The sequence below is a fragment of the Antechinus flavipes genome, chromosome 3 (assembly GCF_016432865.1).
Source record: "Antechinus flavipes isolate AdamAnt ecotype Samford, QLD, Australia chromosome 3, AdamAnt_v2, whole genome shotgun sequence".
Classification (NCBI taxonomy): domain Eukaryota; kingdom Metazoa; phylum Chordata; class Mammalia; order Dasyuromorphia; family Dasyuridae; genus Antechinus; species Antechinus flavipes.
The window spans coordinates 480444007-480450401 of NC_067400.1; the positions used below are offsets into that span (position 1 = coordinate 480444007).

Sequence of the window (6395 nt, forward strand, 5' to 3'; positions counted from 1 at the left end):
AGTGATAAGTAATAAGGATATGATCCTGGAAAGATGAGTTAATACTTCCATAGTGTTCTCAACAGACCATCATCAACCAAAGCTGAAACCATGGGCCATTTTTTACCTCAGATTGAAGTTAATATCTCTCTAGTCTGAAATTCCAACTAAAGAGCTTTTGAATGTTCTTTTCATGTGGCAAAGGGTCTAGTGTTGATTCCATTCCAGCAGAGACCTACAAGGCAGAGGACTCATTGCTCATTCAAAAGCTGAGTAAAATCTTCTGGATTATGTGGCAGTTATGAGGAAGTTATCCCTCAGGAGGTGAAGATTACCTCCACTGTCCACCTCTATAAATGAAAGGGAAATAATTGTCACTGGGAGTAATCTCTTAATCATTGCTACCAGGGTTCTTGCCAGAGTCCTCCTTAATCAACTGATCCTTCATCTGGAGGATAGTCATCTGCCTGAGAGCCAGTATGACTCCAGAAAGGACCAAGGAATGGTTAATATGGTATTTGCTCCTTACCAACTCCAAGAGAAATGCCAGGAACAGAACAGCGTTTGGTACACAATGTTCATTGATATGATCAAGGCTTTTGATAGTATCAGTCATGAGAGCTTGTGAAAGGTCTTAGCAAAATTTGATTGCTCTGAGAAGGTCATCAAAACTGCATATGTTTCATCATGGTATGTTTGCTCAGATTCTGGATAATGGACAATGCTTTCACATTTTCCAGTTATCAATATAGCAAAGAAGGGCTATGTGCTAGTTTCCATGCTTTTTAACTTGATGTTTTCCACAATGTTGTCAGATACCTTTAATAAAGATGAAAAACAGTATCAAAGTCAGATACCATACTGATGATAAATTATTCAATTTGAAAAGGTTACAAAACAATACTAAAGTGGAAGGAGAATTTTTGTGTAACTTTCTGTCTGTAAATGATTGTGCATCAGCTTCTGAGGCTGACATGCAACAATGCATGGATTCCCTAATACTTGTATTAATTTTGGCTTGCTGATTAGCATCAAGCCAGTTCTACCAGCCAGCACCACATCATCCATATGTGAATCATCAGTTAAAGCAAATGAAAAACACTGTGCATAAGTTTACTTACTTTGGCAGTATACTTCCCAGGGATACACACATAGATGATGAGGTTTATGTATGCATTGTCAAACTGTGTTTGGGAAGCTTCAAAGAAAAATGTGGGAAAGAAAAGATATTGGGCAGCCGATCAAACTGTTGGTGTACAGAATCATTATGCTGACCTCAAAGTTGTTTGATTATAAAAACTAGACAATGCCATACCAGAAAATTGAACCACTTCCATTTGAATTATCTTAGGAAAATTCTGAAGATCACCTGGAAAGATAAAATACCAGATACTAAGATTCTTTCTCAAGCTGGACTGGCAAGCATTCAAACTCTACTGCATTCAGCACAACTCTGATAGGCCAGTTAAATTGAGAGATATGAAATGATGATACCTTTGAGATATATACCTTTGTGTGTGTGTGTGTATATATCTTTATCTTGAAATATCTCAGTTTCCCTGCCTCAGTTTCCCTGAATTGTAATACCTCAATTTTCCTGAATTGTAATACCTCAATTTCCCTGAATTGTAATATCTCAGTTTCCCTGCATTAGTTTCCCTGAATTATAATATTTCAGTTCCCCTGAGTTAATATGCTATGCCTCCCCTCCCCCTTTCTTGGCCATTAGGACTAAGATAATTAGGGCTGCAGAGCTCTGGCCACTGGGGTATTCCAAAGAGTCATAAAACTCCAGATGGCTTATCTCAAATACCTAGATGGCACCCTCTATCTTTTCTGGCCCAGACTTTTTGTCTCCTGCTTGACCACCTCCTTCACTCCCAACTTATCAAAATTTATGATCCTTCCTGAAATTATGACTTACTATATGTTTCTCTCCTCTTGCCTTTGTTTTCCTGATAGTTGGAACCCTGTAAAAAAGTCTCTGGAATTAATTGTTAGAGGCTGGGTGCTTTGAGACAAGAGCCCCATCCAACCAACTAGTCAAAGCTCTCCATTATTAAAATGTTTAAAAACCGCTCATTTCTGTCTTTCCTTAGTTTTTCTGGCATTACAGCCTAAAAGATTATTTTATAAGGAACTCACACAAGGCAAGCATTCATACAGTGGTCAGAAGAAGCAATACAAGGACACTTTCACAGTCTCTCTAAAGAGCTTTGATAGTGATTGTGATACATGGGAGAGAATCATTCAGCAAGATATACCTATATCAAAAAAGACACAGTACTTCATAAGAAAAACAGAATTGCAGTAGCTCAAAAGAAATGTGAGAAGCACAAATCTTGAGACATTCCAAATGTTCATAAAGACTATTTGTGCCCAACCTGTGGTAGAGTCTTCTTAGTGTCTACCACAGACACACTATACATCAACCCCATCATTGTGGTAGCATTTGGGTTCTCTTCAAATAGAAAAGACAACAATGATATTATTGCTGTTATTATAATGCCTTAGGGATCCCTTGTAACTGCTGTGGTAGTTCCTTGTTCTTGAAGAGGATCCATGACATCGAAGGATGATGTCTTGATTTGTAAGTGAATTGGATTTGATTCAGACAGAGTTATAGAAAATCATCAGTCCTACTTTCTCCTTCAGGGTCTTTGAAGGCCAGTGGCAAGATATAAGTCAGGACAGCTGATGATGGTCCCAGATGCAGTGGGGGACCTTGGCCTTTGAGCTAAGGTCTCTTTGCCAGGTCTCAGTTTGTCTGAGGCAACATCCATTCTGTAATTACAGGCTACTAGGGAGGCAATACTGGGAAAGAGATTTACCTCCATGTCTGTTACACGATTATATCCACCAACCATTTGACACTGATCTTGATTCATGGAATCACAAACCATCAATTCCAATATAAGAAAAGAACTCAGAAATCATCTATCCAAATGCCAATGCAAAGGATGAACCCTTGATGAGTAATCGACTGCTTTCACTTAAAGAATTTTAGTGACAGGGAACATCCAGCTTTGTCAATCAGCCCAATCTTTTCTCTAGACAGTTTCAGTAGTTAGACTGTTTTTTTTTTTTTTTACTATGAACTGAAATCTGCTTCCTCTTTAACTTCTACCTTCTTCCATCCTGAAAAGAGCTGCCTGAGGGAAGCTGTCTGGGCACATCCCGGCAAACTGAGTGCCTGAAAACACCCTTCCACACCACTTTGGACAGCCCTCAGCATGTGACCCTAACCCCAATCCCTAAGCAGGAGCCAGGTGCAGTCCCCAGAGGCTTCCCGCAACATCATGGAACACAGAAGATTTGAGGTTTCCAGGTTTGTGGGCCAGATCATCTGGCTCCAACACCAGCACCCAGAACATCAAGGTTGTGGAGAGCCCAGTGGGCAAAGGAATCTTCTCACACTCGGCTGGAGCTCCAAGACCAACTGCTTTGGCCATGGCAGTAACTCTCACTAGGGACCTGGTCAGAGACAGAAGTGATGATGTGAAATGTTTATATCTATTTAGCTCCCCTCTTTAGATAGATTGCTCCCACCTCCTTATTTATTCACGATCACTGGGTTTGACTTGCACAAGGACTCTGAGAATCCAGTAAAGGTGATCCCTTTTCATTTTTGCCTGTTCTGCTACTGTCAAACTACTTGTTGGCCATAGATCAAAACTCCCTGATATCACATATATCTCCTGCTCCAGTCCCCATGGGGCCCAAGGAGATCATACATTACTAAACCTAAATTGGCTGTCACACTCAGCTAAAGTACATAAAGCTGGAGTCCAGGAAGGAGAGAATTAAAACTGCTGCTCTAACCATATCATCTACTCAAATGTCCCTGTTTCCTCTATTCCCTATAACAGGATGAGCAAGTTCATCTTTTCCATCCTCTTCCTGCTTTGCCTTACAGTTGGTGAGTTCTCTACATGTGCTCCAAAGATATAGTAAAGGGGCTGAAGTCAGGAATCTCAAGAGGCTTCTAGGACCTAAAAAAGACTTTAAAGACTCACTAATGGACCCCATCACTTCCAGCCAAGACTATTATGGAGACTATAGTTACCTTATCCTTTTACTGTTTATTTCTTTATTGTGCAAGGATTTATGAAACCATATGCTTCCTCTCCACATATTCCTCTTTCCCTTCCCCTTCCCTTTCCCATTTAATTCAGTCTTTTCCTTCTCATTAATTCTGTTGCTGTGACTTCTATAATTTGGGAAGGGTTTGGGTGACAGAATTCTGATAGACACTGCTAGAGAAGCTTATTTTGAACCTTTTAGAGTTATCCACTAAATTTTGGGAAATGAGACTGGTGGAGTGACTAGAGCTGCACTGCAAGGTAGTGCACTGGATAAATATTAGGTTTGTAGACAGAAAGGCCTGTATTCAAATCCAGCTTGTCATATACTGGTTTTGTGACTTTGGGCATGTGAGTTAACTTCTGTTTGCCTCAATTTTCTCAGTGGGTAAACAATAATGCATACTTTGCACAGCTGATGTGAGAATCAAGAGATATTATTTGTAAAAAAAAAAATGTCTAATACATTATTTTTAAAAAACTACACAAATGTTAGCTTTCTCAATCTATCAAAGTTACCCTATGTAGCAATTTTCACCCACAAGTTTTCTGCCTCCACCTCTTCATGATTGAGTCTGCTTTGAGGGGAGCTTTCACACACGTAGTACTATGGGAAAAGAAGTCCTCTTTCTCTCTGAGTAAAATAAAAATATGGAAAAGAGAGGACATGCAGGATGTGCCCTGGGTTATCACTGACTATAGGGATGTCTCTGAGGCAGCCAACCCATTCAAAATCCATTTTGATAGACCTCACAATAAATCTCAAAGTTCATTGATGGGACATAGCCAATCTGTCTGATTTCCAGAAGATTTGTCTAGAAGAAACTGATTTCTTCTGGAAAGATTTCTTTCAGATCTAAACAGCCTTAAATATAATTGAGTACTAGAAGTCACTTTTAGTCCTAAATCTATGATCATATGGTTTTCACTCAATAAGTTATATGTTCCTTTAGAACTGATTTTCTTTTCTTTTTCTTTCTTTCTTTCTCTCTTTCTTTCTTTCTTTCTTTCTTTCTTTCTTTCTTTCTTTCTTTCTTTTTTCTTTGAATTTCCAGAATTTATCACAATGTTTGGGACATCATAAGGCTTTTTAAATGATTGTTTATTGATATCTGAGTGATCCAAAAAGTATAGGTACATTTTTTGTTCTTATCTTTTCTGAACCTTAATTTGCCCAACAGATGCTTTGATATCTTTTGAATACAGATTCACTGACTTTCTTGTCTTCTAGAAGATATCTAGAAGATATCTGAGGACAAAACAATTCTCATGAATTAGAGGGAAATAATTTCCTAAATAGAACCATTGATGAATCAAACCGTAAGTAGACCTCAAACCTTTTTACCTCCACCATTCTTTCCCACTAACAGAGTTATATGAACCCCAATTATTCCTATCCTATCAGTTTTCCCTCCTTATCCCTCTCTCCCAAAAAATAAATATCACAGGACCATAGATTTAAATCTGTAAGGAACATATATAGATCTAGTAGGTATATCTCCTTTGAACAAAGCACCATGGGATGACAAATGCCAGAGTAAGTGCAGAAATGGTAGACCTTAACTAGTTCGGAAGGAAGAAAACAAATAAGGACAAGGAAAGTATCAAAGAATGTCTAGAATTAGGAGACTAACCTCTCTTGAGAATCATCAGTCCTCTGAAGTTACATATGGTCAACATTTTTATCAAATTTCTTTTGGCTTTCAGTATTGATTTTCTTGTCATTATTACAATGTGAACTGTTCTTCCTTTTTTAAACCACAAACTACTATCATCCACATAAGATGCTGAGATCGAGCCCCAAATTGACTGGATTTGGAGGACCCACAACTCAGTCCTTTGAGTTTAATCAAAAGAATCAAGGAAGGGAGAAAAGGAGAGAGAAAAGAAAAAAGCAGATGTTAGAAAAAGTGGCCAGAATACTAGGTTGAGGAGAGGAATGCCTTAAAGAAATCTTAAGAAATATCAATGGAAATTGGGACTATGACTTGAGGGGAAGAATCAATAGAGATGTCATAGACAAGCCAGAGATGATGATGAAAAGACATTGGTGCTGACCATAATAGATGATTAACATAACCTCCTTTTATCACACAGCATCATAGACTGAGAGGTAGAAGGAAACTTAAAGGTCATCTAATCCGGACTTCCGGTTAAGATGGCGGAGAGGAGGTACACAGCTGTGTAGCTCCGCGCTTTCTCTCACTATCCATTTCATTACAAGCCTCTGAATTAATACTTGACTGAAAAAAAACCCACAGATAGTTACCAAGAGAAGCCATCCTTGAGATTCGCCAAGAAAGGTCTGTCTTTACTGGAGGGCTGGGATGGTTT

The 6395-nt window shown here is 38.7% G+C and overlaps 1 long non-coding RNA gene across 1 annotated transcript; it reads left to right on the top strand.

Moving 5' to 3' along the window:
• Window positions 1-3787: 3787 nt before the first annotated feature.
• Window positions 3788-5998, top strand: LOC127554854 (uncharacterized). Its single transcript, XR_007952091.1, has 3 exons — window positions 3788-3898; window positions 5293-5381; window positions 5846-5998. It is a non-coding gene; the product is annotated as an uncharacterized LOC127554854 (long non-coding RNA).
• The last annotated feature ends 397 nt before the right edge of the window (window positions 5999-6395 follow it).